The 25,867-nt window shown below is 45.8% G+C and overlaps 1 pseudogene; it reads right to left on the bottom strand.

Annotated features, from left to right (window-relative positions):
* Positions 1-717: 717 nt before the first annotated feature.
* LOC141998902 (butyrophilin subfamily 1 member A1-like) lies at positions 718-23,994 on the bottom strand (annotated as a pseudogene).
* Between the last annotated feature and the right edge of the window lie 1,873 nt (positions 23,995-25,867).

Genomic DNA, 25,867 nt, shown 5'->3' with positions numbered 1-25,867 from the left:
ACCCCCTCCTTTTTCTGCACCTTCTGCTCCTGTGCTGGAGAGCAGCTGATAGCAGGTCAGGCAGGGACCTTTCATTATCAGCAAAATCACTTCTGATTTGGAGCAGAAGGCAGAGAGAACGGAAGACCAGTTCCTCGCTGCCATGGCTTCAGGGGCTTCTGAACAGGGACTCCAAGAGGAAACCAAATGTCCCATCTGCAGAAACTATTTCACGGAGCCGGTGAGCGTAGACTGTGGGCACAACTTCTGCCGGGGCTGCATCTCTCAGCACTGTGACACATGGACAAAAGGGGACTATGGCCCTTTGTGCTGTCCCATGTGCAGAGCCCTGATCCAGAAAGAGAATCTCTGGGTTGACTGGGACCTGGCAAGATTAGTAGAAATCTATTGAAATAAAAGATTTTGTTTCAATACTGCCTTTATTCCTTTTATTGTATTATATACAATAAAATGTTAAACAAAGATCATTTTGAAACAAAAAATCAAAATGTTTTGTTCCGTAAATATCAAAAGGGGCATTTTAACATTAATGAAATGCTGTGTTTAATTTTTTTTCTAAACTAAGTTTTGTTGAAATCAACACACTCCCATGGAAAGTTCAGATATCGATGACATGGTATTTTCCGAAGAAAAAACATTTTGTCTCTCAATTTTCAACCAGCTCGACTAGATGTTTCCCCATCATCAGACATTTTACCAAAAATTTTTCCTGTGTGCATCTAACATAGCTAGAAAATTGTAATGGTAGTTGTGAATGACAATGTGTCCTTCACTGCCAGTCTATAACTGGGCAGATGGTCAGGGGAGCATCCTCTTTAGATCCGTGTATACCTGGACTGAAGAAAGGCCGGAGTGTCCCAGGGAAGCTATATCTGAAAGTGTAGATATGGGAGTCATCAGATAAATTGTAAAATGAGAGCTCTCCTGCCTCATAGTCCAGAAAAATCCCAACCCTCGTGGGTTTTGTTTCCAAGGTGATTGTTGTCCGAGGAGTGGAGAGGGCTTTGTATTCTCCATTCCACAACCTTATGGCCCAGTATCCATCTTCAGATGCTATACTTTTGTACTTCTCCCTGTTTTCTGATTCAGCAGAAACCCCCAAGTGCCACATAGTCTTGTTCTTAAGCTCCACTTCCCAGTAATGTCTCCCAGAGTTAAATCTCTCAGAGCCCAGGACACAGCGATAAGAATCAACAATGTCCAGATCTGTAGGTTGTTCCCCCGTTATGTCTGCACATTTCACACTTTTGAGGTTCTTTGACACCCAGAGTTCAGGATGTGCTGTTTCTCGATCCAGAGTCACATTCACTGGAAGGAAGAAAGAGAGAGTTTTCCTTTTGGTGTAGATAATCCAAAAACATATTTAATAATATTTACATATTCACACCTAGTCATTTTAAATCTGTTATTCCTTTAAGTTAATAACATCTGGGAAGCCATCGCATTCTATCGAGCCCATGTTCATTTTATCATAAAAGTAGTAGAGTTTCAGTATCTTTGTGTAGAAAAATTACAAGTTAAATGATCAGGTTTATAAGCATATTGTTATTGGTTTGAATGTCATGATTCCTTACACTAGCCCAAAGGTGCCGACTCTATGGGTGCTCCGGGGCTTGAGCACCCATGGGAAAAAATAGCGGGTGCTCAGCACCCATTGGCCACCTGCCGATCAGCTGTTTGGCAGGCCCCACCAATCAGCTCTTCCCCCATCCCCTCCAGAACCTCCTGCCCACCACCATCAGCTGTTTGGTGGCATGCAGGAGGCGCTGGGGGGAGGGAGAGGAGCAGCCACAGGAACAGGAAGAAGTGGAGCGAGGGCAGGGCATGCTCGGGAGAGGGGGTGGAGTGGAGCGGAGCTGGGAAGAGGTGGGGTGGGGTGGAGCAGGGGTGGGAAGAGGCAGAGCGAGGGTGGGGCCTTGGGGGAAGGGGCGGGGCCAAGCAGTGGTGGAGCACCCCTGGGGAAAGCTGAAAGTTGGCATCTGTGCACCAGAAGTTCATAAATAGTGTTTCGTTGTCCTGGATCTAGAGAAAGAGGTCTTTAAATCCATTTATCCCCTACAGGATGGGCTATCTTCTCCTCCATCTCCTCCAGCCACCTCCTAAAGACAGCGAGTGGAAACATGATCAGGCATATTTTCATTAGCTATTTCTGGGAGGGAGTTATTTGCGGGTGGGGTATTTGGTGCGGGCATGGTGAGAAGACAGGAGTGTTTGGCATTTATTCATTTATGGAGTGAGCATTTGGAATGGTATTTGCTCCTTTGATGGAAGGGGGGCTACTCGTTCAATGTGGAGGGAATTGGTTTTGTAGTGTTGTTTTATCTTTAGATTTCTATTACAGGGATTGTGGTAGAACTGGTAGTTGGAGAAAGAGGGGTATTTGGGTACATTCAGCTGGGGTGACAGACCTACCTGTTTTGGATGGCTAATATTGTGCATGTAGAGAGGGTTGAGGGTAACGAGAGAGGTGAAAGTGATATCCCTGGTGTTAAGTGGAAGAGGGAATAGGAGGATATAATGACCCTCCTGTCCTAAGTGTGGATGAGAAACCTGATAGAATGAGCTGGCCAAATTTTCAAAGGAGCTCCAGAGCCAATGTGATGAACTCTTGAAAATCTAGCCCTAAAAGCCAGAAATCACCTGCCTTGTCTCCCTGTGACCATCACTAAAGGAAATTCAGAGAATCCAAGCAATCGTACAGAATCCCTGCAATCAGATCTCTCTGTCCTTGGCTCACAGCAGCATTGCTCAAACGTCTCAGTTATCCATATCAGGACCTACAAAACGGGGTGTAATAACCATCTCCTCGAAAAGCCTATTCTTCCCTCACCCTTCCCTTTACCAGACTAATAAAGTTATCTCCAGCTATGATAGGAAGAAAATAACTTACAGATAACATTTAAGGCCCAGATTTACCTCCATCCCACATAAAATATGGAGTTGTCTCATTTTGCATGTTATTTACATCAAAGACGTTGAGAACGGTGGTTGTAGATATTTGCAGTAGCTCTTAGAGGAGCATTTATTAAAGCACCTAAATCATGGGTGTTTTAGTTGCACTGACACTAAGAACATAAGAACGGCCATATTGGGTCAGACCAAAGGTCCATCTAGCCCAGTATCCTGTCTTCCGACAGTGGCCAAGGCCAGGTGCCCCAGAGGGAATGAACAGAACAGGTAATCATCAAGTGAGTCATCCCCTGTTGCCCATTTCCACCTTCTGGCAAACAGAGGCTAGGGACACCATCCCTACCCATCCTGGCTAGATGAACTACTGTTTGAGTGCTAAGCTACATGTTAAGATGGCTAAACATTCATAGCCAAATAAGAAAACAATTCTTTCAAGATGGTCTTGTTCTGAGGTGGGACAATATTTGAACCACAGGGGCAGGACACTTCAGATACAGGAGATCTCCCATCCAAATTTGGATTGGCTTGTGTTTTGGGAGTGAATGTGGGTGGATAATAATTATGTCTAACAAGTCATGGATTTAAGCATGATTCTCCACATGGAAGCAAGGCACTTAGATACATGTTCCCTTCTGAGGCCTCACTCTACTCCGATGGAATAAATTAGGGGTTACAGCACAGATCTCTCAATGCATCAGATTTCATAGAATCATAGAAGAGTAGGACTGGAAGGGAACTCAATAGGTCATCTAATCCAGACCCCTGCACTAATGGGAAGGCTAAGAAGAATATTATCTAGACCACCTCTGGCAGATGTTTGTCTAACCTGTTTTTAAAAGCCTCCAATGATGGAGATTCCACAGCCTTCCTAGGCAATTTATTCCAGTGCTTAACCACCCTGGCAGTTAGGAAGTTTTTCCTAATGTCCAGCTTAACCTCCCTTGCTGCAATTTAAGCCCATTGCTTCTTGTCCCATCTTCAGATGTTAACGAGAACAATTTACCTCCTTCCCCTTTGTAACAACCTTTTAGGTACTTGAAAACTGTTATGTCCCCCCTCAGTCTCCTCTTCTCCAGACTAAACAAACCCAGTTTTTTCTATCTTCCCTCATAGGTCATGTTTTCTAGACCCTTAATCATTTTTGTTGCTCTTCTCTGGACTTTCTCCAATTTGTCCACCTCTTTCCTGAAATGTGGCACCTAAAACTGTACACAATACTTCCGTTGAGGCCTAATCAGCGTGGAGTAGAGCGGAAGAATGACTTCTCGTGCCTTACTTACAACACTCCTGCTAATACATCCCAGCATGCTGTTTGGTTGTTTTGCAAAAGTACTACACTGCTGACTCATATTTCCGTTCCTCTGAGCTCTTTGTCCTGTTTATAATGTTATGGGTTGGGCTAAACCCATAAAAGTTGGTGGGTCTAACAGCTGCCTTTCATTCAGTATCAATGGGGAAAGGAATTGAGCTCCTTTATGTAACCACGTAGCTGAAACAATAGTGTTTTCCAGCAATAACACAAGCAAATAATATGGCCCAAGAGAAAGGCACATGTGAGGCATATGTGGGCAGAGGGGTTTCAGTGGGTATTGTTTCAGTGGAGGTGTATGTGTGAGAGAAAGGCAGGAAGAACAAAGCAGAAACAGACACAGATAAGAAGCAGAAAGTGAGGGACACATCCTGAATAGACACTGGGAGTTTGGCCCAGGGAAAAAGCCTAGAGCAAAACTTTTGTGGACTGAATGTTAGCTGAAAGAGGCTTGAGACTATGCAAAACTAAACTATTTCCTCTTGTTTGATTCTTCCTGTATTCAGGGATTCATGGCTTTCTACAGTCTTTGTAAATAAACAGGATTGCATCAAAGAAATAGCTGACTCCAACATCAATTTTTCCTCCTAACAAACAACCTGCAGGACCCCAAATGCGGCTGACCGCTCAGGTCTAAAAGGGGTAAACAGTTACTTGCATTTTTATATGATCGCCTCTTACATCTCTCTTGAGAGCCAATACTTTTTTATCCTGCTAATTTTGAGAAGGAAAGGGAGCACAGGTCTTTGAAAGAAAGGTATTTTGACATAGGTAACATGTCAATTTCAGTTACCTGCAAATCTTCCGGCTTTTCTGAGCACTGAAACAAAGGTACAAAAACAGCTGAAGACTTGTCCAAATACATGCAGTCTTAATATAATACAACTTGGTACCACTTTTATGGCCAGGAAAAAAATATTTGTTAAACCCAAATCAGAAATCTGAATGCTACAAGCCTTACAAGAATACTGTGGTTTTGAACTATAGAATCATAGAACATCAGGGTTGGAAGGGACCTCAGGAGGTCATCTCATCCAACCTGCTGCTCAAAGCAGGACCAATCCCCAATTTTTGCCCCAGATCCCTAAATGGCCCCTCAAGGATTGAACTCACAATCCTGGGTTTAGCAGGCCAATGCTCAAACCACTGAGCTATCCCTCCCCTTTAACAACAACAACTGATTTGCACAGCTCTATTTGTATAAACTGTCCACTGTGGGAACATGCCTTATTTCTGCGCTGAGGCTCTAGACCACTTTCCCTTTGTTCAATATATGTTGACGAAAAGCTTGTTTCCCTGACCGGGAATCGAATCCTAACCACTAGACCACCAGGGAAGCGGTAAATGGTGACTATGGTGACTACCTGTTTTTCTGAGCACTTTATCTCAAAAATGCCTTCTCTCAATAACCTCAAATACACTCATATTTCCTCTGCCCAAAGATTACGTATCCTAAGAGATAAAGCTAAAATACCCTTCACTTGGTATATTAGAAAAGGGGAGAGAACCAGGCTTATAATGGTCAGGAATATTCAGTCTTAACTATGGAGTGGCTGCTTTTTCATAATAATAGAGGAAAATGGAACTTACCAAATCCTGCAAGATATTTTTCTGAAACAAACAGAAAACAAGACCTGAAATGAATAATGCTGGAAAGAAAGACACTCTAGCACTGTAGCAGCCGTGTTAGTCTGTATTCGCAAAAAGAAAAGGTACTTGTGGCACCTTAGAGACTAACACCTTAGAGTCTAGATTTATTTGAGCATAAGCTTTCGTGAGCTACAGCTCACTTCAAGTTGTTAGTCTCTAAGGTGCCACAAGTACTCCCTTTCTTCTAGCACTGTGTCTCCTGCCATTTTTAATTAGTTACATTACCTAACCTCTGATTTACTTGATAAGTGGTTAAAAGATACATTCACCCTTTTGCAGTGGGCCATCAATATTATGCATCGCTTAAATCAAACGAAGGTTTAAGCGTGCTTCAAGCAGTGCGTGGGTCTGTGAGGTGACCCCTCTCCACAGAAGTCAATTTCACCTTCTAAGATTTCCAGTTGCCGAGATACAGCGCACACATTTAAAAAGTGCATTCAGGTTTTACAGGTATTACTGGTTCCAATGATATTCCCTATGCGGAAAATGGGGGATACCACTGACACAGGTAATGGCCAGATTCATTGCAATGCTTAACCTCTAGGTGCCCTGGTGCCTTCAGGAATTCTCAGCCCTGAGTTGAGTTTGAGGAAAGTTGCTCTGGTACTTTTAAAGTTATAAACGTTTATATCATATTCACTCCAGTGATGTCCTGGCTTATAAACTAAAAGGCTCTTCAATGAAACCTAAAGTCACAGCCTATCTTTCCTTAGGTACACAGCTATGGAAAGTTTTCAGAGTAACAGCCGTGTTAGTCTGTATTCGCAAAAAGAAAAGGAGGACTTGTGGCACCTTAGAGACTAACCAATTTATTTGAGCATGAGCTTTCGTGAGCTACAGCTCACTTCATCGGATGCAGTATGCATCCGATGAAGTGAGCTGTAGCTCACGAAAGCTCATGCTCAACTAAATTGGTTAGTCTCTAAGGTGCCACAAGCTATGGAAAGAAAGCTCTGTTAGCAAACGTGTAATAAGCAGTTTCCGAAAGCGCAGCAGCCTAAATATACCGTCCGATGTAAAACTCTTTGAAATTTTTCAGCTTTTGATTTTATAGTGATGTTTTTTCATCAAAAACTCAAATTTTGACTAATACAGTAAAATATCTTGAAAAGGGTTTGCAAGTTGTGCTTATTTGATTGATTTAACCAGCTGCAATCAGAATGTTTGATATCTCTAATTTTTCTCTGTAATGTTTCCTCTCTATGAGGAAAACATTCACTTTTGGTTTACTTAAAAACACCTCTTCTACCAGAGATACAAAGATAAGCTTTTATTATTTTTTCTTCATTTTAGAGACACATTTAGGTAAATGAAATTTACCTTTCTCTTTCTCCACTTGAAATTGTAGTTTATCTAGAGGAAGAAGAGAATGAAATACGAGATTCCATATTGTCGTATTTTTGGTGATATTCCTACTGTTATTTCATATAATTATGCTAAAATGATTAAAAACAATGTGAGACAGAAAGATTGAAAATCTTTCTCCTATTAAAGACAAGATATTGAACTAGATGGGCACACATCTAATCCAGTATGTCCATTCCTGTTGCCTATGTTCCTATGAAATAAGGACAGACACAAGTTGATCTTTCTGTGGAAGCCCAATTACAATTTATCAAAATTAAAAACATACTAAAATAGACTTTTTTGATCTTTTCCCTGAAAGCAAGACCATAAAGACCACTTGTACAAAGTCTCGTTCTAATAACGGGTTGCAGCGTTGCTCTCACAAGATGGGTTGGTCCAATAAAAGATATTACTTCACCCACCGTGTCATCACAGACATGGACCAACCCCACAAGTTTGGGGTGTTTTTTCTACATAAGTAGGTTTTGTTATACTATTTACTGAAGCCTTCAACTTCTACTGTTCAGAGGATGTTCTTTTAGTGAAAATTTGACAGCCAATTGGCAATTAAATGGGTGATAGAGGGCCTCAGAGGGAGAGTGGTGGTCTTTGTCTCCTAGTTTGGTAATTGTGATGTATTAGGACAGTGAAACCCCACAGCAGAGATTGATGGAACCTAGCCGGTGCTACATTTGGCCTCCCTGGAAGTGTTTTCTGGTTTATGACCTTTGCCTGCAGCTCAAACTATGGTAGGCTGTGTGGCCAAGTTAGTTTCTGGAGAATCAGAGGTGACCAGAAGCTGGGAATGAGCGACAGGGGATGGATCACTTGATGATCACCTGTTCTGTTCATTCCCTCTGGGGCACCTGGCACTGGCCACTGTCAGAAGAATTTAGAATTTGCTGCTTATCAGCTGGAGCAAGAAGCAGCCTATGGTTGGAAAACTGGCCACGGTCAACTCCTTGCTATAAGAATTATTCTTTGATTTCACTGCATTTATTAGCATTGATATAGTCAATAAATCTGTGGCCTATGTGCCATTCTTTCCAATCAGAGTGTGAGGACCCTCCTTATGTATCCTGGGTAAAGTCTCTTCTCTCTGATCGTTCAGATAAACCGCTCCTGGGGCTACAGACTGAGCTTTTAGGGGGCTTTACTGAAAGGTTTGCAAATGTAATGGCTGCCATATCCCTCTGACCACACTTCCCAGTGTAACCCTTCTGCCCGTCAGAGTTGGCAGCAACAAGGGCCAGGTTCAATATCTAGGGGATCCATTCCAATAACACAATGCAAACCGGCTCGAGCCCCCACCCAGTGACCTGGGACAAATATATACCACCCCCGCTGGGCGCCTCCAAGAGGCAATACTTCCCCTCTCGCAAGCACAGAGTCTGAGTGTAGCAAAAAGCCTTTTAATAACAGAGAGAAACAATGTGGCATTATGTTGGGGAAACACCACCAACAGGATTCATAACACAACCCATGAGCAAAAAACTCCCACCCCAAGCCAATTGGGGCATGCCCCTTTCCCTTTGGTTCTTGAGTCCAGCAACTCCAAATCACCCAAAGTCCCAAAAGTCCAATGACCAAAAAGTCTCTGTCCCTGGTCAGGGCAGCCCCAGAGTTCGAAAGTTTATCTGCGGAGCTTTACCTCCCTCCCTGGGTGGAGATGGGACGGGGGTAAGAGGCACCTTACATGATCTGAAGCTGACCGCCCCACAGCTCCATAGGCCTTTGCTCCGCTCTGCTCCGCCAGCCGACCCATGAACTCCTTCGCTCAGCTCCGCTCCACTCCACTCCGCGGCCCACAAGCAGCTCCCGCCATCCCACGAACTGCTCCACCAGCCGGCCCACAAACTGCTCCGCATCCCACCAACAGCTCCCACTGTCCTACGAACTGCTCCGCCACCCTGTCCACAAGGCACTCCAGCCATCCCACAAACTGCTCCACAATATATCTTCAGGCTCCCCCACTACTTGACACAACACTCAGTGATTTCAGCTCTTAGGCGAATTCAGCTTGTAGTAGGGGAGCCTCAGTGCTGGTGCACCATTAGCCCCAAGTGAGCTCAGCAGCCCGTAACTAGACTTCTAATGAAATCAAAATTAGCTCTGATATTCCACAGTGGAGAGAGGAGGAAGTGCAATTAGCATGTAAGGCCCTCACCAAGAGGCCCATGCCACCAACTATTAATACTTGTCCCCAGCCTCTCTCAATTCACACAGTTTTGGAACCCATGACCCTTGCCTAGCGAGTGCTACTTAGTTGATGGTGAATCCCTCCATCATAACAAAAGGCCAAGTACAGTTCCAAGCACAGTTCCCATAATCAGGGTAATAACAATTTATTCTTCCTGCCCCAATAACAGAGACACTGGGGATCCCACAGCAGCCAAAGTGACCATTTGGGCAGCTATGGCCTCAGTCTAGGCGGGGTGGGTGTGCCTATGCAAATGAGATCGGCCCCTGAAGTTTTTTTCCACAACTTGCCACACCTCACCACCAGATGTCAGGGTGGAGCTCATCCTGACACTGCTTACACCAGCATTCCTGGAGTCAGAAGCGTGGGCAATAGGGACTGAAACCCATGTTGAGGCCAGTAGCAAGGCATCTGCATGGGGTGACCATATGTCCTGTTTTGGCCAGGACGGTCCCTTTTTTAAGCCCTGTCCCGGCCGTCCCAACTTTTTTGACAGAAGTGTGAACTTGTCCCATTTGCTCAGTTGGCAAGAGCAAACAGGACAAACGCTCTGTTTTGTCAAAAAGGTGGAGTGTGGAGGAACAAGGGGGGAGTGGTGATCCAGCCCCATGCAGGGCTGGGGTGGGGGGCAGGCAGGCTTTGGGCGAGCAGCGACTCTAGCCCTGCCTGGGGGTGGGGGGCAGGGTTTGGGTGAGTGGTTCAGGCCAGCCCTGCGTGGGGAGGGGGGGCAGGGTTTGGGTGAATGGTTCAGGCCAGCCCTGCGTGGGGAGGGGGCCTTGGATGAGCATCTTTGGGAAATATGGTCCCCATCTGCAGGGGCTGATCTGGATGTGCAGTCCGCTGGCCCAGTGCCACCAGTGCCACACAGCCCCCAGCCTGGGGACAGCCTGACTTAAGTTTACACATAGAGTTTAGGACCATTTCGGCTTTGAGTTCAGAAGGAAGCTGGGGGAGAGACAGTGCAGCTCAGAGAGCCCCTGCTAAACTTCCAGCCCCCCAATGGAGTCCTTGCTTCTCTGTGAGATCTAGCTGCATGGACCAGGCATCCAGCAGAGAGAGATCTGACCCAGCGTCAGTTCCAGAGAGACAGCTGAGACTCCGGGAGAATTCCAGATTGAGAGAATACCTGAGCCTGGCTGGCATCTGGAGAGGACCCTGCCCCACCCAGGGGTGAAGATAAACTAAGGGAACTTTTTTATTTAAGCTGGCCGATACTACAGCACTGCATCACTCCATCTTGGGACACCCAACCTCAGCCTGCAGTGTTGGGAAGGTGCCAGGGTGGGAGCTGGGGTTTGGAGGACTTTGTGAGTGCTCAGAGGCAAGGAAAAGGGTTGTTTATCAATGTTTATTAAGTATTAGTTAAACTTAACCCCTTCCTTCCCCACATCCTAATTTTCCTGTTCCCAATAATGTCCCTACCTCAGTTATGCTCTTATTTTGGGTGTATTATGACATTGCTAAGTTTGTTTTGTTTGCCTTGTTGTCCCCTGTGTACTAGGCTTTACATTCTTTGCCAGCTCGCAGTAATTGTACTAATTTTCTCAGGGGACAGCACCTCTGCGTACATAGGTGCTGACTCAATGGGTGCTCAGCACCCACCTGCCACAGCTGTTTGGTGGCTGGAGGAGGCACGTGGGGGAGGGGGGAGAGCAGTGAGTGGCAGGGGCCTGGATTGGAGCGGGGGCAGGAAGAGGCAGAGTGAGGGGGGGCCTCAACAGAGGGAATGGGGAGGAGGGAAGAGATGGAGCGAGGGCGGGGGCCTCGGCGGAGGGGGCAGGGAGGAGGGAAGAGACAGAGCGAGGGCAAGGCCTCAGGGGAAGAGGCAGAGTGGGGGTGGGGCCTTGGAGCGGAATGGGGGGGAGGGGGCGGGAGCACCCCTGGGGAAAAATTGAAGTCAGAACCTATGCCTGTGTATATGTAAACTCTCAATATTGGCCATTGCAAGCACCAGAGAGAGAAAAAAGGGAAGAGGCTTAAGCCACACCTCGGGGGGGGACTACACATACATGATAATAAATGTTGTTTTCTTGACTTACCTTATTTCATGGACTATTTGTATCAGATAGTTCACTTGCTCCATATAACCCATAAACTTACCTTCAAAGTCTTTCAATTTACAGTCCAGAGAATCTATTGGAAGGAAAAGATCAGATATGTTAGATGTCATCCTGTCACATTTATGGTGACATTTCAACTAATATTTATTGTAATTTTGCTATAATTGTGATAGAAACAGAGATAACTGAAAAACAAACAGAAACCGGTGTACATGATGTGGAAAGTAATTTACAGTTAATCAGAAACCAAAAAAAGATTAAAATAGTTTGGGGTTTTTTTAATCTCACAGTAAGTAGATGTACGTTTGGATTGTTTTCCATACCAAGAAACAGCATTCAGCTTTGTTTCACTATGTGCAATTCACTATAGACAAAAGAAGCAGAATTATATCTTTTGCCTGTATCTTGCATTTCCTCATTACTATGCCAAAAAAAGAAGACATTCTAATAGTATAAAAATGATTTCTGTACAATTTCCATTTCATAATGAAACTTTTAAGATGAAATTATTTTTTCTAACGTCTTCTTCTGACTCAGAGAATTGAATAAAATTTCTTCATTGTATTGTATTTTAACTTGTCTTAATTGTACTGTATTTTGTAATATACAGAATTTGTAGGAGTTCTCTTTCACATACAGCAGGGGTGGCCAAACCGTGGTTCACAAGCCCCATATGGCTCTTTTACAGTTAAAGTGTGGCTAGTGGAGGCCCCCACACCCACCCCTTCTCCACCTACCAGGCTGGGAGCGGAGCTCGGGGTTTCTGCCCTGCGGCAGCGTGGTGGGGCTAGGGGCTTCTGTACAACAGGGAGGGGGGCCTTGTGGCTTCTGCCCCATGGTGGGCATTGTCGGGGCTTCAGCCCCAAGCCCCAGCACGCACTTCTCACTGGGCAGAAGCCCCTAACCCCACCACCCTTCCACAGGGCAGGAGCCCCGGCAGGTAAGCCCTGCAGGGCTGAAGTCCCAAGCCTTGGCAGGCACGGCCAGACACAGGTACTGGCTTCTTCTGGGACCCGGGGGTGTTCAAACCCCCGTTCCACCCCAGGCCTCACCCCCACCCGACCCCTTCCTCCAAAGCCCCACCCCTGCCCCCACTCTGCCCTGGGCCCCACCCTAATCCCACCTCTTCTCTCAAACCCTCACCCCACCCTGCCACTTCCCACCCAGTTCTGCCCCCTCCCCTGAGCACACCCTGTCCCCGCTCCTCCCCTCCCCCCAGCGCCTCCTGTATGCTGCGGAACAGCTGATCGCCGCAGGCGGGAGGCACTGGGAGGGAGGGGGAGGAGTTGATCAGCAGGGAGAGGAACGGGGGAGCTGGCTGCCGGTGGGTGCTAAGCACCCACTAATTTTTTTCCATGGGTGCTCCAGCCCTGGAGCACCCATGGAGTCAGCGCCTATGCACCCAGCCCTTGACCTTCTGAAGATTATCGTATGTGGCTCAGAGGGTCAGTACGTTTGGCCACCCCTGACACAGAGTGTCAAGATGACTCTTCCAGAGGGACGGTTTTAAGTATCTGAAGGCTGCGGCTCTCTTCCACGCTTGGTTTACAAAGGGGCAGAGTTTCCAGATAACCTGCCGACAGTTAGACCGTGACACGGTGTAACGATTGGCCACAGTCACCCTGTGGCTGCGCATAGGGAGCACGGGAGAACCCCAAGGGAAGCTGAACACTGAACTGAAACCCTCTGTTAACGCTTCTCTACACCACCCTCTCTCATTTTAAAAATCTCTCCCTGACTATATCTGTATCACAGCCGTCCCTAGGGGGGGTGCGGGGCCTGGGACAACCCCCCCACTCTGGCCCAGGTGCAGCCCCCACTCTACCCCTTCCCCAACCCCCCGCCCCGCCTCTTCCTGCCCCTGCTCTGCCCCATTCCACCCCTTCCCCCAAGCCTCTGCCCCGCCTCTTTCCGCCCCTTCACCATCCCACCTCTTCCTGCCCCTGCTCTGTCCCTCCCCACCCCATTCCACCCCTTCCCCCAAGCCCCTGCCCCGCCTCTTCCTGTCCCTTCACCATCCCACCTCTTCCTGCCCCTGTTCTGTCCCTCCCCACCCCACTCCACCCCTTCCCCCAAGCCTCTGCCCCGCCTCTTCCCACCCCTGCCCCACCCCACATCTTCCTGCCCCTGCTCCACTCTTGTCCGCCCCATTCCACCCCTTCCCCCAAGCCCCACCCCACCTCTTTCTGGCTTCCACCCCCTCCCCCGAGCAATGCCAGGAGCCGGTGGGATGGGGCAGAGCGGAGCGGGCTGGGGCCGGGTCACTTGCTGCTGCTGGCATCAGGCCCTCACTAATCACCCAGGCCCCCCTGGACTCCATGTCCCGAAGCGCAGGGCCCCCCAAAGCACGGAGCCCGGGGCAGTTGCCCCGGTCCGTCCTATGGACAGGACGGCTCTGTCTGTACTGTCCCCTTTATTTCATGTATTACCTTTTTCTTTGTGTTGCTTCCATAAATAGTAAATAAGCAAGGGAATGAAAAAACCCAAAACCAACAGGTTTAGTGACAGGCGAATCACTGTCACGTGGGAGACCTTTGGGAAAAAAGAATCTGAAAAACAAATGAATATTATTAATTTATTATGAATTATTATTATTTTTTATTAACCTTATTATTGTCTCTTTTTTCCAATACCAGCATCCCAGTTTTAACCCCAGTGTCAACCGTCTGTCGAGTGGTAGCAAATATCTGGGCCTTGCACGTCAGTTTCCAGCAGAGGAAAACCAGTGACATGAAGTCAGGGCATATTCTCAGTGTAATTGACTTTATTTACACAGGGAGACTAGTCCTGAAATGAATGTAGGCCAGTGGTTTTCAACCTTTTTTCATTTGTGGACCCCTAAAAAATTTCGAATGGAGTTGCGGACCCCCTTAAGAAATCTTAAGACGCAGTCTGCTAAACCCCGGGGGTCCATGGACAACAGATTGAAAACCACTGATATAGGACAGTTTCTCGAACCAAATTTCATGTCAATGGATGTATGAACTGACCTGCTATATAAACGCTTGATACTTCTTCTTCATTCAGGATGTTGTTTCTGATTGTGCAGGTCAGATTCTGGTTGGAATTTTCTGTTACAATAAGTACCGATTCAGTCTGAAACAGCCCATTTTCATCACGGAAGCATTTTGCAGGCAATGATGGGAGAGGCTGTCCTTTGAGATCCTTCCACAGTGACTGAGGCTCTGGATACCATCCTCCCGATCGACACACCATTTGGATACCTCCGTCCTGGTAACCCTCAATAGAGATCAGGGGATTAGTACCTGAAACTGGAGAATGAAGTAAATCTGCATTAATTGTATATTCTGGGTTAAAAATTTAACATATTCGGCAACAGAGCATTGAGGGCTAGACTGATCCTTTAGGCTCAGCCTTGAGTAAGGGAGGACACATTTATCAATTCAAGGAGCAGTCTTGAAAGGAATTATGACTCAGAGAGCCACAATTACCCCTTTACTACTCTTTTGCTGTGGGGGGGGAAGTAAGAGGCTACAAAAAGAGAAACCCCTATAATAACAGGGGATTTCAACTGTCCACATATTGATTGAGAACATGTCTCCTCAGGATGGCATGCAGAGATAAAATTTCTAGACATCACTGAGTGACTGCTTCTTGGAGAAGCTAATCCTGGAACACACAAGGGGAGAGGCAATTCTTGATTTAATCCTAAGTGGCACACAGGATCTGGTCCAAGAGGTGAATATAGCTGAACCGTCGGTAATAGCAACTATAATGTAATTAAATTTAACATCCTTATAGGGGGGGAAATACCAAAGAAGCCCACCACAGTAGTATTTAAATTCAAAAAGGGGAACTACACAAAAATGAGGAGGCGAGTTAAACAAAAATTAAAAGGAACAGTCACAAGAGTGAAATGCCTGCAAGCTGCATGGAAACTTTCTAAAAGCACCATAATAGAGGCCCAAACTATATGTAGAACCCAAATTAAAAAAAAAAAAAACAACACAGTAAGAGGACCAAAAAAATGCTACCATGACTAAACAACAGAGTAAAAGAGGCAGTTAGAGACAAAAAGGCATCCTTTAAAAATTGGAAGTTAAATCCTACTGAGGAAAATAGAAAGGAACTCTGGCAAGTCAATTGTAAAAGCATAATTAGGTAGGCCAAAAAAAGAATTTGAAGAGCACCTAGCAAAAGACACAAAAACAAGCAGCATTTTTTAAACTGCTTTAAACTTAAATCAAAAGCAGGAAGCCGACCAAACAATCAATGGGGCCACTGGATGATCAAGGTGCTAAAGGAGTACTCAAGGAAGACAAGGCCATTGCGGAGAAGCTAAATAAATTATTTGTGTTGGTTTTCACTGCACAGGATGTGCAGCAGATTTCCACACCAGAGTCATTCTTTTTAGGTGAAAAATCTGAGGAACTGTCCAAGATTGAGGTATCAATAGAGAAGGTTTTGGAACAAACTGATAAACTAAAACAGTAATAAGTCTCCAGGACCAGATAGGATTCACCCAGGAGCTCTGAAGGAACTCAAATGTGAAATTGAAGAACTACAAACTGTGGCATGTAACCTATTGCTTAAATGAGCCTCTATACCAGATGACTGGAGGATAGATAATGTGACACCTGTTTTTAAAAAAGCCTCCAGAGGCGATCCTGGCAATTACAGGCTGATAAGCCTAACTTCAGTACTAGGCAAATTGGTTGAAACTATAGTAAAGAGCAGAATTATCAGACAGATAGATGAGCGTGATATGTTGGGGAAGAATCAACACGGCTTTTGTAAACAGAAATCATGCCTCACTAATCTATTAGAATTCTTTGAGGGGATCAACAAACGTGGACAAGGGTGATACAGTGGATATAATGTACGTGGTCTTTCAGAAAGCCTTACCAAAGACTCTTAAGCAATGTAGGCAATGATGGGCTAAAAGGGAAGGTCTTATCATGCATCAGTGACTGGTTAAAAGATAGGAAACAAAGGGTAGGAATAAATGGTCAGTTTTCACAGTGGAGAGAGGTAAATAGCGGAGTCCCCTAAGGAACTGTACTGGGACCAGTACTATTCAATATATTCATAAATGATCTTGGAAAAGGGGTTAAACGGTGAGATGGCAAAGTTTGCAGATACTACAAAATTACTTAAGATAGTTAAGTCCAAAGCAGACTGTGAAGAGTTACAAGGAGATTTCACAAAACTGGGTCACTGGGCAACAAAATGGCAGGTGAAATTCAGGGTTGATAAATGCAAAGTAATGCAAATTGGAAAACATAATCTCAACTATACATACAAAATGATGGGGTCTAAATGAGCTGTTAACACTCAAGAAAGAGAACTTGGAGTCACCGTGGGTAGTTCTCTGAAAACATCTGCTCAATGTGCAGCAGCAGCTATAAAAGCTAACAGAATGGTCTGAACCATTAGGAAAAGGATAGATAATAAGACAAAAAATATCATAACGCCACTATATAAATTAGGGCTGTCAAGTGATTAAAAAATTAATCATGATTAATTGCACAATTAATTGCACTGTTAAACAATAATAGAATACCATTTATTTAAATATTTTGGATGTTCTCTACATTTTCAAATATATTGATTTCAGTTACAACACAGAATACAAGTGTACAGGGCTCACTTTATATTTATTTTTGATTACAAATATTTGCACTGTAAAAAAGAAACAAAAGTATATAGTATTTTTCAATTCACCTAATACAAGCACTGTAGTGCAATCTCCTTATCATGAAAGTTGAACTTACATATATAGAATTATGTACAAAAAAAAACTGCACTCAAAAATAAAACCATGTAAAACTTTAGAGCCTACAAGTCCACCCAGTCCTACTTTTTGTTCAGCCAATTGCTCAGACAAACAAGTTTGTTTGCATTTATGGGAAATAATGCTGCCTGCTTGGCATTTACAATGTCACCTGAAAGTGAGAATGGGCGTTCGCATGGCACTGTTGTAGCCAACGTCGCAAGATATTTGCGTGCCAGATGAGCTAAAGTTCATATGTCCCTTCGTGCTTCAAACACCATTCTAGGGGACATGCATCCATACTTATGACAGGTTCTGCTTGATAACAATCCAAAGCAGTGCAGACCAATGCATGTTCATTTTCATTATCTGAGTCAGATGTCACCAGCAGAAGGCTGATTTTCTTTTTTGGTGGTTCAGATTCTGTAGTTTCCTTGTGGGAGTGTTGCTCTTTTAAGACTTCTGAAAGCATGTCCCACACCTGTAGCTATCTTTAGAAATCTCACATTGGTACCTTCTTTGCATTTCGTCAAATCTACAGTGAAAGTGTTCTTAAATCGAACAACATGTGCTGGGTAATCATCCGAGAATGCCATAATACGAAACATGTGGCAGAATGCGGGTAACACAGAGCAGGAGACATACAATTCTCCCCCAAGGAGTTCTTTCACAAATTTCATTAACGCATGATTTTTTTAATGAGCATCATCAGCATGTAAGCATGTCCTCTGGAATCGTGGCCGAAGCATGAAGGGATATACAAATGTTTAGCATACCGGGCACATACCTTGCAATGCCAGCTACAACAGTGCCATGTGAATGCCTGTTCTCACTTTCAGGTGAAATAGTAAATAAGAAGCAGGCGGCATTATCTCCCGTGAATGTAAACAAACTTGTTTTTCTTAGAGATTGACTGAACAAAAAGTAGGACTGAGTGGACTTGTAGTTGCTAAAGTTTTATATTGTTTTGTTTTTGAGTGCAGTTATGTAACAAAAAAAATCTACAATTGCAAGTTGCACTTTCACAATAAAGAGATTGCACTACAGTACTTGTATGAGGTGAATTGAAAAATACTATTGCTTTTGTTTATCATTTTTACAGTGCAAATATTTGTAATAAAAATAATAATATAAAGTGAGCACTGTACGCTTTGTATTCTGTGTTGTAACTGAAATCAATATATTTGAAAATGTAGAAAAACATCCACAGATATTTAATAAATTTCAACTGGAATTCTATTGTTTAACAGTGCAATTAAAACTGTGATTAACTGCAATAAACTTTTTAATTGCAATTAATTTTTTTGAGTTAATCATGTGAGTTAACTGCAATTAATCAACAGCCCTAATACAAATCTATGATACTCCCTCATCTTGAATACTGTGTGCAGATCTAGTCACCTCATCTCAAAAAAGATGTATTAAAATTGGAAAAGGTACAGAGAAGGGCAACAGAAATTATTAGGGGTATGGAACAGCTTCCATATGAAGAGAAATTAAAAAGACTGGGACTGTTCAGCTTAAAAAAGAGATGCCTAAGGGGGGGATATGATAGAGATCCATAAAATCATGACTGGTGTGGAGAATGTGAATAAGGAAGTGAAATTTACCCTTTCACACAACACAAAAACCATGGGTGACCCAATGAAATTAATAGGCAGCAGGTTTAAAATAAACAAAAGAAGTACTGCTTCCCACAACGCACAGTCAACCTGTGGAACTCATTGCCAGGGGATTTTGTGAAGGCCAAAAGTATATCTGGGTTTAGAAAACAATTAGATAAATTCATGGAAGATAGGGCCAGCAATGACTATTAGCCAGGATGGTCAGAGACCCAACCTCATGCTCTGGGTGTTTCTAAGCCTCTTGCTGGCAGAAGTTGGGACTGGACGGCAGGGGTTAGATCACTCAGTAATTGCCCTGTTCTGTTCATTCCCTCTGAAGCATCTGACACCAGCCACTGTTGGAAGACAGGCTACTGAGCTATCTGAAGCATTGGTCTGAATCTGTATGGCCATTCTTATGGGAGAAGTAAGTTGCTGCAGCCCATGGAAGGGAGTATCTTACTGCCATCTTCACACCTGGCCAGCTGTTCTGGCCAAACACAGGGGCGTGGGGAGTGGGAGAGCAAAGGATCTACCCATTCTCCTCCTTTCTCTCTCTACCCCCTTCTTCACCCTCTGACTCCTTGTGGAAACCGGGGGAAGAGCTCTCCAACACTCAGACCCAAGATCCAAGGAGGGGAGTAAAGCAGGACAGAAACTAGTCCAGGGGTTCTCAAGACAAATTATTTCATGGCCCCGGAGTGCAGCCACCGACTTTTGCTGGTGGCTGCACTCACACTTTTCCCCTAAAATACTTAATTAGCTTTAGGAAAAACAAAGAAATATGCACATAGACACGTCCAAATCATTGTAATTTATTTATTGCTAGCTAGTAAGTCTCCTGTGAAAAGTGATATTAACAAACACACAGATATCACTTTTCATTACAGACTTACTCAGCCCCGGCAAGTCTGGAGACTAATTAAGCCCTGGATGGGGGGAGGGGGAGGCAGCAGGGGCCAGGGACGATGGGGGTGGGTGGGTGGCTGCGAGAGGCAGCAGGGGGCTGCAGCCTGAAACCCCGTGGCTAGGGGACAGAGTCCGATACCATGTGGCCAGAGCGCGGGGCTGGAGCCTGATGCCACTCAGCCAGAGCCTGCCACCCCGCCATGCCCAGGCTGAAGCCCAAAATCTGAGCCCCACCGCTCCTGGGAAGGTGGGGAACTCACCAGCTGCCTGCTTCTCCAGCATTGTGCCCAAGTGTCTCCAAAGAGGGGCAGGCACCAAGCCCTACTGGAAGCCCCAACACCAAGGCTGTGCATCCAGGAGCACCAGGGAGGGGGAGGGGCTGCTCTCCCCCGCACCCCCATCAAAGCCCAGGAGGCTGCAAGAAAAGCCCCCGGTGGCCACATTTGAGAAATGCTGATTCTAGTCTAGCATGTCTCTGTGTATTACCATATGTTACAAAACCACTGGATTATCTTCTATATAATCCCATAGGACTAGACTGTGCATTTTAGGGACATCCCGGGTTGCACTGGGAGGAGAAAAAACGTTTCTTTTTCATGGTGCAGCGTATTCTCACTGGGTACCTAGCCAGCTGTGTTGATGGGCACATGGGGGTAAAGGACTGCAGACATGGCTGTGCTTATGACTCACTTTTCTTTGCCTACTCGTCACGTATTTGGTCTGGTGGGTGAGCATCTGGTCCCTGCACTCCCACATGCTAAAGCTGGGGTACCTGAAAACCTAACATGGCCACACTTACTCTCTGCCATTCCCCTGCATGGCCAAGTTAGGGCTAGTGACAACCAAGCCCCGTAATTTCAAAGAAAATCAGCAAGACTGGGTATAAATCTTTCTCCTGTCATGTTAGCTGAAAGTAGTTTTCGCCGGACAGAGTGGTGCAGGCGATTGAATGCAATGATAGGTTTCAGATATTTTGTATCACCTTAAATTAATATACAATATTTTCCTCAAAAACCACAAATATGGAGGAGAGGGAAGAAAAAACAGCTTTTCCACACATCTCGATTGGCAATCAGCGCTTAGAAATATAACTGCAGTGCACAGACCAAAACTTTCAAGTGTCTCCTCAGATCTCAGACACTTAGCAAGGCTGGCAAACGACAGCTGATATCAGAAAGAAAAGTGTTGTAATTGCCATTTAAAGGAGACATAGGCGCTGACTCCATGCGTGCTCAGGGGCTCAAGCATCCATGGAGAAAAAATAGGGGGTGCTCAGCACCCATGGACCTGCCCGGGGCAGCTATAGTGGCAGCCCTAGGGCTGGCTGCCAATCAGCTGTTCAGTGGCTGTGCCACCGATCAGCTGTTGAGCCACTTGCTCCTCTCTGCCCCCACCCCCACTCACTGCCCTTAAGGCAGGAGGGGGCAGAAAGGAGTGAGCGGCAGGCAGAAGGTACTCAGGAGAGGGGATTTCGGGGGAGGGGTGGAGCGGGGCTCTGGGGGGCAGAGTGGGGGTGGAGTTTCGGGGAGGGGGTGGAGCTGGTGTGGGGCACCCACCAGCAAAACCAAAAGTCAGCGCTTATGAAATGAGATATAACGATGTCCTCTCAACCTAGGGAAGGCAATATAGAAAATCAAGTTTACTGACCTGATACCTGTAGTTCCAATGCAGCTTCTTGATATGAGAACTCTGATCAAAAGAAACATGCGTACAGCCCTGAATCAGAGAGTCTGATATTGCCTGTCCTCAAGGCAACTCTTCCATCAGCCAGGCCCTCTTTCAGAAACTCTGTCCTTCCCCGATATTCTGACATCTGCTCCGGATACTGATCCTTCCCTTCACGGTACAGGTGTACAACTGAAGAAAACTGAGCCCAGTACCATCTCACTTCCATGTTCTCAGCACTCATCCTGGGTGACAGGTGGCAGGCTAATCTGACTTCATCAGCTACAGAAGCAGTGATAGGGCAATCGGGTCCAATCACTGAAAAGTGTGCTGTTAAATGGAACAGGACATAAAAGCAATTGAATTCGAGAAGAACTGCAGATATGCAGTTGAGATATGCAGATATGCATATCTGAGATATGCAGATGAAAAGAGCTAAGCAGTATTTATCTGTGTGCAATATTTGGCCAGACTATTTTCCAGTATAATTTTAAGACCCATATTTTCTAAAATAGCCTCGAACTCAACGTTCTACACCCAAAATCTTAGGTCCACAATATTGGAGGTCCAAATCTATGTACATTAAAAAGCTAATATTTGCATATGCAAACAGTGTTTTTGTGAACAACCCTGATAGATAAGTTTCATTTTAAAAACTCCCTTCCCTGAAATAACATTTATTGGTCAAGATTTTGGCCAAATGGTGTCAAGTGATTTTATTGGTGCTTCAGTTTTTAGATGCCTTAATTGGCACTTCTTGAAAATCAGGGCCCTTCCATGACTTATAATAGGTTTCCATTATACATCTGATTTCAACTCTCTTTCCCTTCCTTCCACCTTGTATGTATTAGAAGCTGGGCTGAATAATTATTGTTGTAGGTTAGGCTAAATGGGTGTGGCTGCATTTTGGATGGCCATGGGAAACAGCCAGGCTCCCTCATAGCAGCTCCCCATTGGGCAGAGGAGTATGCAAGCCCATATACAAATTAAAAATATGTAGCTGGATGGCTTTGCTGAGTATTGTTGGACCAGAGAGGTGGGTCAGGAGTTGGGTGAGTGTCTTAGAAAAGCAGGAGACATGGCACACAGAGAGAAGCAGAAAGAAAGGCAGGCAGATGCAACCTGGAAGCACAGTGTGAGGCCATGGGTGGCGTGTGACTCCTCCATTTGGGGAGGTTGGGGGTGCCCGGACCGTGGCCCCGTCCCTGCTCAGCCTCTTCCCCTGGAAGCCCCATCCACACTTCACCTGTGGCCCCGCTCAGCCCCCACCCTGAGGCACTGCGCCTCCAAGCCTCTTCGCCTCTGCCCCCCACCTGTCAGCCACTCACACACCTCTTCAACCCCTCCCCCAGCCCACATCTCTTCACCCCCTTCCCTGGCCGCTCACACACCTCTTCGCCCTCTTCCCCAGCTCCGCACCTTCCTGCCCTCTCTCCGGCTCCCCGCCCTCCCACCTCTTCACCCCCTCCCCCAGCCCCCCGCCCGCCGCTCACACTTCTTTGCCCCATCCCCCGGCCTCCCGCCTCTTCGACCCCTTCCCTGGCCCCCCCGCCTGCTGCTCACACCACTTCACCCCCTCCTGCCTGCCACTCATCCGAGATGCCTGGGAATAGACCTGCTCGAATAATGTGTAAAAAACCCTGCCACTGGATTCTTTTTAAAAATTTGTAACTGGGTTTTTGGGATGGTTTTGTGGTTTCCAAAATGCTGACAACATTGTTGACATGAAGTGCCTGTTCCTCTTCACTTTTTCCTGTTCCCCCCGCAACTTCCTAAGCTTCCAGGGGCTCCCCAGCTGCAGCCATCCTGACCCCATGAAGGTCGAGAAGGAGGGAAGAGAGGGTGTCCCACAAGAATGGAGAACCTCTGTCACTGTCTACCCCTTTAAGGCTACCGTCCTGCTGTACTGTGAGACCGAGGCCTGGTCTACACTGGGGGGGGGGGGAATCGATCTAAGATACGCAACTTCAGCTACGAGAATAGCGTAGCTGAAGTCGACGTACCTTAGATCGATTTAGAATCACTTACTTCGCGTCCTTGCGGCGCGGGATCGACGGCCGCCGCTCCCCTGCCGACTCCGCTTCCACCTCTCGCCGTGGCGGAGTTCCGGAGTCGACGGCAGAGCAATCGGGGATCGATTTATCGCGTCTAGGGTAGACGCGATAAATCGATCCCCGATAGATTGACCACTACCCATCGGCGGGTAGTGTAGACATGGCCCAAGAGAGAAGCGGCAGGACATGCAAGCTCTGGGAGAAGGAATCTGAACCTGTCTGTTCCTGAGTTTTCAGTACATGAACAACCCGAAGAACATTTTTGATTAAAAAAATATTCAGCCACATTTATGTTTAAAAATGTCATGAACATTCTTCCCGAAAATTGTTCCATTTCCAACCCTTCAAAAGAGAAACAACTTGGAAATTTCATATTTTTTTCCATGGAATTAATATTTTATTTCCAGGAGGTGCCAGAAAGTATGTTCAAAAGTAGGAATTCTTACCTGAGTCCAACTTGTGAACAAGAAGAGAAATGAAGATTATGGTGTAACCAAGAAGGGAGGAGCTCCCTACTGAGCTCTTGGAGACGGAGAAAGGTCTCATCGTCATTTTGGTTGGTGCTGGGCAAAATAAAAAACAAAACAACCTCCCCCCACCCCTCCCCTGCGAAATAAGTGAGTGTCAGCCAGTGAATTTGATGCAAGTATGGTGAACACCCTGCATATTTTATTTGCTTTGAAGGTTGAAAACTGGGTGACCCATTAAAAAATATCTCCTGATTAGCTTCCAAATATTTATCTTACCACCTGCACTCTGACCGGGATGTAAAATTGAAGATAATGAGATTGTGCTTCTCTTTATACTCCTGGGATTACTTAGTTTGTGAACTTTTTGAAGTAGGGGCCAACCGTATGTTCTGTATTTGTACAGCCCTTAGCACAATGGAGTCCAGGTCCAGGACAGGGACCCATGGGCAGTGCATGAACCGCCTGTCTGGGGAGGCTAGCCCCCAGCCATGCCCCTTCTGCCCGAGGCCCCGCCCTTCCACTGCTGGAGCCCTGAGCTCACCATCGTGGCCAGAGAAGCCCTTCCCCAGCTGCCTCAAGTCCCGGCCCCCGGGTTGGCCCCAGTTGCCAGCTCCCTCATCCCAGCCCATCCCAGCGCCCCCGGCCTCAGAGTGCCGGGCGGGCAGTCCCAGTGCCCCAGCGCCGGAGCACTGAGCAGCCCCAGCACCGGGCGGCCTGAGCACCATCCCCAGCCATCCCGAGTCCTGGGCTGCCAACCCTAGCCCCAGCCCCAGCCACCACCCGCTTTGGGAAGAGGAATCCTGGGCTGGAGCCATGGGGGAAGAGCAAGAGGCAGGAGGGGGCCTCGGGGTGGAGCGTGGGCAGGGCAACACCTGACTGTTTGGGGAGGCTTAATCTCCCCTGGCCTGCGATACCCACTGCCCATGCAGGGACCCCTAGACACTATGATAAGACAAATTATGATTATCATTAATAAGAAGCCAGGATGAATATCCTCCATATCTTTGCTCTGGAATTCAGTCTCTTAATTAATGGATGAAGTAATGAAAGGATGGATATAGCTCCATTACACATCTCAGTCCTCTGCTAGTGGGAGGCTACAGAAGCAGAACATCCATATTCCGAATATCGGAAAATATAGGTACAAAGGGCATGAGAGAATTAATCTCCTACTCTGCACTAGACACCCACTCTTAGAGAAAAAGCTGAGAAAGCAGCTTCCTCCCCTCCATATGCTCCCATCTTTGAAAACCCTCCTGACACAGCACATGCAGGTAAAATATATCCTCCTACCACCAGTAATATACAAGAGGTAAACTATATAAAAATGTCATTACCTGCAGCTATAATATCCCATCAGTCCTCCCGCAGAACTCTACATTAATGACAGTGGAGAATTCTGCTTGAGAACTGAATGTTAGTGTCCTAATCATAATAACGAAAGAAAGTACCAGCCTCTGACATAAGCTAATATTTCTAACATCATTTAAATGCAAAGTAAGAAACTGACGGTTTATCTGTGGATGTCCTAGGACCAGTGTCTATTTGACATTAACAATTCATCAAAAGAATAAATGCCACAGAGTGAGTAGGGAAACCGAGAAAAAAGCAGACTAGATGGTATTCAGATGAACAAAGATCACCTACCTGATGAATCCTGGAGCAAAAATACTTCTGCGTATTTTCAAGCTCCCCACAGTGTTCTCAGCCACCTTAACATCCACTTCAAGGCATTAGCGTTAACATAATATTTTTAGTGAATATGTCAGTTGAGCAGGGTGCATCTTTACCTCTACATATAAAATCGGAGTTTTACATTAGCCTGATTGTATTTTTACCCCTTTACCTGACCTGTTTTGCATTGATCTGAAATGTTCTTTCACTGCGCTCAGTAACTTCAGAAGTGAAAGTAGATCAGCAGCCAGGATCCTTATCATGTGCTGGTTATATTAGAG

This window comes from Natator depressus, chromosome 14, assembly GCF_965152275.1.
Source record: "Natator depressus isolate rNatDep1 chromosome 14, rNatDep2.hap1, whole genome shotgun sequence".
Classification (NCBI taxonomy): Eukaryota; Metazoa; Chordata; order Testudines; family Cheloniidae; genus Natator; species Natator depressus.
This window is presented reverse-complemented; position numbering and strand designations above follow the sequence as displayed.